Genomic DNA, 6,610 nt, shown 5'->3' on the forward strand with positions numbered 1-6,610 from the left:
TTGATGTTTGGTTTGTTAATGAAAGGGTCTCTGCGTAACCAGAGATACCTGTATGTGGTTTAAAGCAGGCTGCGTGGCTGACTGTCCTTCCTCACAGCATTACATGAAGCACTTAATAACATTAGCTAAGCGAACGTCAGTCGAGTGCATTTGCTATTTTAAAGGGAGCGTTCCACATTTGTATGGGGTTTGAACTGACACAGACATCTCGAAGATTATTCGGTGCAGCTCTGAACCCTGCCCTTTTCAAGACCTAAAGACGTCACATTTCTGAGCCGTGCATCCGCGAAAACGCCAGGCGCTAAAAATGAAGCGAAAAACCTACCTGATCGCGCAGAGTCTCGGGTCTACCAGTAAAACCCTGTGACCTATGGCGGGGGGCTCCACGCAGGCAGAGAGACCGCGAGGGCTTTTGGAGGTGTAGACGAGGACAGGAATTTACAGTCAGGACCCGAATATCCACGCTCCGCGTACCACGCTCAGGTCCAGTAGTCTGGTAATCACTGTTCCGCAATCTTCCGGTGAAGCCGAGTGTGCACGTGACCTGTCTACAACGCTGCTCCCAGGCAGAAGGCAGGACACCATCCGGCCACGTTTCAGCGTCTGGAGGGTATACACCGTCGCCCAAGGGGCGTAGCTTGTGCGGCTTGACGCCCGACTTTCGGCGACTGTCTGACCGGCAAGTATCTAAGACCGGTATTTATGGACTGTCTGACCGGCAAGGCCGCTAGTAGACCAACAAACTGTGCTGACAGACCAACAAGCATACTGACTGCCCGTCCCGCTGGCAGACCATTGAACCGATGGACCGGCAGGGCCGCTGGCAGACCTAGAGACAGGCTGAACGGCAGGTCCGCTGGGAGACCTACAGACCGATTGCATGGCAGACCTAAAGACCGATGGAACGGCAGGCCGTTGGGGAAACTGTCGCTGCTTGAGTCCTTGTCCTCGAATGCAGACGCACGAGAAATCGTGAGAAACATTATAGCCGTCCAGACGTCTCTTGGATAGCCTCTCGCCAGGGGCCGGGCTAATGTTGCGCCTGCGGCCGCCGCTGACAAGCAGGCCTTCCAAACACGCACTGCCAGCTGTGCAGCCATTGACGTTGCCATTGACGCGGCCATTTACTCGACACATGGTCATACGTGTTGAGAAAGAAGATATGATGTTTTGAATCGAAATCCCATTGTTCTCTTGATAACATTTGTAGAATGCTTTACGTCTAGTGCAGTTCTTCAGTTTTTGGGGAGCATTCCGACATATTCATGGTGAATGGAGATTAGGATGCCGGGCGCACACACACACACGCGCGCGCGCGCACGCGCGCACGCGCCGGCGGCATTCTCGGAACAATCTACAGGGGAAAACTATGCATTTGCGCCGTCCAAACACCTGATTTCGGGTCAGTAAATGTCATTGGCGTGGTTTGGTTTGTGGTGAGGCTTCTAGCTACTATCCGGGGTTTGAGCGGCTTGGGACGACAGCCAGTCCGTAATTGAGACACGTTAGCTGAGCACTGCTCTAGTTGGACAGTAGCAGGCTGGAGCCACCCTGTCCAGCCGGCCGGGGCCCGCCCAGTGCCTGCCCAGTGAAAGTGACCACCGGAGCGTGACCATCCCGTGGGAAGGTGAGATGGAACTGAGGTCGTGGAGCTCTCCCGACCTGCATTCCGGGTCAACACCGGGAGCTGTAGCTCAAGTGGTAGAGCGCTCGCTTAGCATATGTGAGGTACGGGGATTCATACCCCGCAGCTTCAAAACTTGGTATTGGTTGAACTACAGCTGTAACGAGCGACGGAAGACATGAATGGATATGACTATAACATGAATAACATGGAAATTGTCTGATGGAGCTTTTTCAAGCAACAGAACAAGATATTTGCAGCCGTGGGATGATTGTATTAAAATTTAACTTAATCACCCTGTGCAGTGATAGATACCTTTTTGTCACATCCCCTAACAGTTACAATGTGTCTGAAAGCTGGGCATAATTGGGTATTAGGCTCGTCGCTTCAGCGCACAGCCAAATATATTGCACCGCATCTGTGTACGCTGGTGCGATGGCGTGCGCCGGCGGCCATCCGGAGGGCATGCTGAGGACGGACGCACAGCGGTCAGGGCATCCAAAGATGTACTCCGTCTCCCGGAGACGACAAACTGCCTGCCTTGCTGACCACCACTCACACACATGGCCAAAAACAAGTTTTGGATTACGTTTGAAGAAACACCGAAACGGTCTATCGAATATATCACAACGACCGCTAAACAACGCTCAGAATGCTTTGAACATTTTGCTAAGTCTCTCGCGACTCGGAGCTGCTTTTTTAGGACCCAGAGACCTAAAAACATGCCCTCGAGCTGTTGGGACAAAATAACGTCTTAGCAGCGAACCTGCTACACCGCAGGCACAGGGAATGACGCGGTCCGCCAGCACCCAGGACGGCAGCTGTCGGAAATGACGCAGTCCACCAGCACCCAGCCCGGCGGTAGTAGGAAATGACGTGGTTCACCAGCACCCAGCCCGGCGGTAGTAGGAAATGACGTGGTTCACCAGCAGCCAGCTCGGCGGTAGTAGGAAATGATGTGGTTCACCAGCAGCCAGCTCGGCGGTAGTAGGAAATGACGTGGTTCACCAGCAGCCAGCTCGGCGGTAGTAGGAAATGACGTGGTTCACCAGCAGCCAGCTCGGCGGTAGTAGGAAATGACGTGGTTCACCAGCAGCCAGCTCGGCGGTGGTAGGAAATGTCGTGGCTCACCAGCAGCCAGCTCGGCGGTGATAGGAAATGACGTGGCTCACCAGCAGCCAGCTCGGCGGTGGTAGGAAATGTCGTGGCTCACCAGCAGCCAGCTCGGCGGTGATAGGAAATGACGTGGCTCACCAGCGGCCAGCTCGGCGGTGATAGGAAATGACGTGGCTCACCAGCAGCCAGCTCGGCGGTGATAGGAAATGACGTGGCTCACCAGCGGCCAGCTCGGCAGTGATAGGAAATGATGGGGCTCACCAGCAGTCAGCTCGACGGGCGTTGAGCGACGAAATTCCACTGTCGATGAGAGTGGCTTACCTGAGGAAAGGTCATGACGGTCCGGGGGTCACCGAGTTCTGTCCGCCAACCGCCTCGCTGTGCTCCGTGTTTCCCACGCGACGTCAGTTGGTCGTCCTAAGCCGCCTTGCGGGCCCCCGAAGCCTTGCCTAGGTTTATAATGCTTGTGCGATCGGCGCTGTATACGACAAAATCAACAAGCGAAGCCGTGCTGAAACAATTATGACCCTTAAAAATATGACTAAAAAAGCCAGAATAAGGCCTTATTGTATGGTTTGTGAAACACGTGTACGTAAAGTCTTGCATATCTTTTCTTTTTGTTTTGGACATATTCCCTTTGCCGCAAAATGTCGGTCTCTTCCCCTGTGAGACTTTTCAGCAAAACAGAGTGGTTTAAACCCTGCATTGACCGAAAAAGTTCATGCGTTTTTCACTCATCTCCGCCTGGTCGCTCTCCATGAAAATCTGTGCCGAATTGCGTTTTTTTCCGCTTGCTCTCTGCCATTCAGCTTATCATAACCGCGGCATTTCACAGCTGTATTTGTGGGCTCAAATATTGCTAACGCGCAGCTCCAACACTGATGGATTTTGTGTCGAGACCTTGTGAACAGTCGTGTGAAGTGTGGTGGCGACCATAGCCTCTGAGACAAGGAAGCTGCAGTGTCGTATCTAATATCGGTCCAAGCGCATGACATTTGTTGAGTTCATCAGCAACAAAACCCAGTTTTGGAAGCATACGTAGGCCACAAATATTGCGGACAATGGGAACTCACCACCGTATTGAATTGAATAAACATATGATCATTAGACGTCCTATTCAATAACAGATACGTGACAAGCAGCACACAATGGAAATGACCTTGGATGTGAAACCGACTCTTTTTGGTTCTTATTTGTTTAACCACCTTGAGCCCACACTCGGTATTTGTCATGGACTGCTTTCACATTCAGGCAACCACTGGGAGCTAAACACGCCACACGTTGTCTAGTCGTCCAGTCCAAAATCGCTCATCCAGAGGCATAGGCTAAGTACCCGCGGACTTTTGAAAAATCGATTCACTCGAACTGTCGACACATTAAGTGCCCAAGTCAAGCCAGAGCGTGTCGGGCAGCTAGGCATTGTGGCAGTGGTCAGAATTACGTCCCAAAGGCACGAATCGACAAAGCATGACCGCCGTGTATCTCCAGTGACACCCAGACCGATCATGAGCATGTCATAAGATGAGCGTGGCAACACCGGCCCCGGCCACCACCCTCGGCCGCCGCCGCCGCAGTGACCTGACTCCGCACCAGCGCCATGCCATAGGTCAGGGAGCGTGCAGCCAGACCCGAGCGCGCTCCGATGGCGGCAGGGCGCCGCCGTCTCTAAGGCACGGCTGCAACACTGTGACAACTCACAGCTGTATGTCACCAGCTGTTTGAGACTGCCGGGGGGCTAAAGCATGCAAGCTTTTCGCTGGAGGGATGGGGAATGGAATTGGATTTCGCGGTTTGCTGAGCGTACTTAATGCTTGCTGGTGAGATTATCCCTCCCAGTAAACGTATAAAAACAGATCTTGGTCCGGGGAGGAGCTCCAGGCTAAGGCAGGCAGCGATGACACGCAACGTATTGCAACGTACTAGCCATATCGTTGCTGTGAAGTTCATTGAGCTCCGTGGCCTGTGTGCTGCTGGACAGATAAGCCAGCTGATCCATGCTAAATGTTCAATGTGTGTGACTCCCCGGATGTGAGAAGGCAATAGATGGCTGGAGAGAGTCCCGTTTTGCGTGGCCGTCGAGCCGGGGAAAGTCGCGGAGACAGGGACAGCAGGTTCGGGAGAAGAGGGAAGGGGCCTTGCAGATCTAGGGCGGGTGCGGGGCGCCGCAAATGTCGTGAGCTTGTGCTGGTTTGCCTTCGTTTTTGTTTCGTCCGTATCTCCGCATATAGGTTTTCTGTTTCGCTGTCCTTCACATGTCGCTGGATCCCTCAAGCACCGTCCGAAATTTCTGCCTCCCACCCCCTCCAGTCATCTGAACAAAACGCGGCAATAAGTGGCCACCTTTCACGTCAAGAAACGGTTTTTGGAAGTTAATGACAGCATAAAATCAGTTGACTGGTGCAAAACAAGGCTGACTGTCATTCACCACTGCCAATTTCAACATCCTATCCATTGTACCATCGGGACAAGAGAGGATCGGATCGGGCAAACGTTCAAGGGAATGTTTCACATTTGAAGGTGCTGAAGCAAGGGTTAGATGTGATGAGACAAACTCACTTACAACTATAAGAATGCTTTCAAGTGGAAAGTACTGTTCTAGTCAACACAATTTCTCTGTTTAATAAATATTCTTCTTGATATGTCATGGTTTGATAACGTCATCGTATCCTGCACAAGACTGATTGAGAGCCAGTTGACGGCTGTTATGTCTCGGAATCGTGCTTACGAACGCCACATATGAACAAATCTGCCACAGTATTTATCTTGGCCTTGGTTGCCACACGGCTTATGGAATGGCAAGATTTGAATGACGTTGTTGATGCTTCATTAATGCCAAGGTGACTTTGAAACACTCTCCCCTAAATAGTCTCCCCTTTTTCGTGAGCGTGGAGCCCAGAAACTAGAGAGGTTTGGCCCATGACCTAAAACGTTGTTGATATATTGCTTAGAAGGGCAAGGCTGTGAGCTGTACCTTATGATCTTCAGGATGATAATTTCAATTTAAAACTCCATAGAAATGTGAAACACTCCCTTTAGCATGAGCTTGGGTGGGGGTCAATGTGACCCCAAAGGATCTTACAAAAAATTCGAACGGCGTGGCGCCGCGGCGATAAACCTTGTATAGTTGTGAGCGGCTAAATATCGGATCTTTTGAAATAAACCAATACAACCTGTCATATACAATTTTAACCTGCCATAGATCAGCAGCCTTGTAAGGTCGCTGATCTATGGCGGGTCAAAATTAGGCAAGGGCTGTCAGCGAAGGCAAATTCTAAGGAATCGTTCAATGTGATCGGACATCGGAGCGTTAGACATACCCTACGTCTCTGAGATAGTTTCTTAGGCAATAAAACAATTGCAGTTATGATTATAACACAGTCTATGAGCGGAGGATCGGGTATGACCATCAGTTTTGAATCGAGTGTCTCTGCGATGTGCGGCTATCCGCCCAATGACCCGGGCTTCGTGCGCCTCTGGCTTCACCCCTAGTGGATAATCACGTGACCGACCGGGCTTCGGACAGGCCGGGGAATACAGATTCTGATCAGGACGCGTGATGTGTGGATGGGGACAGCGGCTGTCGCGGCAGCAGCGACCGTAGCAGTGGTAGCTTGGACATAGGTGTTCCTGGAAATAATGTAGTTTGATGGATTGTTCAAACAGGGCTATTAGATAAAATAATAGAGCATGCATTCCATTAAATAATCTATCTAATAATAATAATAATCTAATAATAATCTATCTATTAAATGATAGAGCATGTTGCATCAGCCGATTTCAGAGGACATGTCAAACGACTCTCTCGTGCAACTGCAATGCTGCCGATGAAGAATCATTAGATTTGGAGCGGATTCGGAGCCACACAACTCC

The sequence above is a fragment of the Pollicipes pollicipes genome, unplaced genomic scaffold, assembly GCF_011947565.3.
Source record: "Pollicipes pollicipes isolate AB1234 unplaced genomic scaffold, Ppol_2.1 Scaffold_2555;HRSCAF=2994_pilon_pilon_pilon, whole genome shotgun sequence".
Lineage (NCBI taxonomy): Eukaryota > Metazoa > Arthropoda > Thecostraca > Pollicipedomorpha > Pollicipedidae > Pollicipes > Pollicipes pollicipes.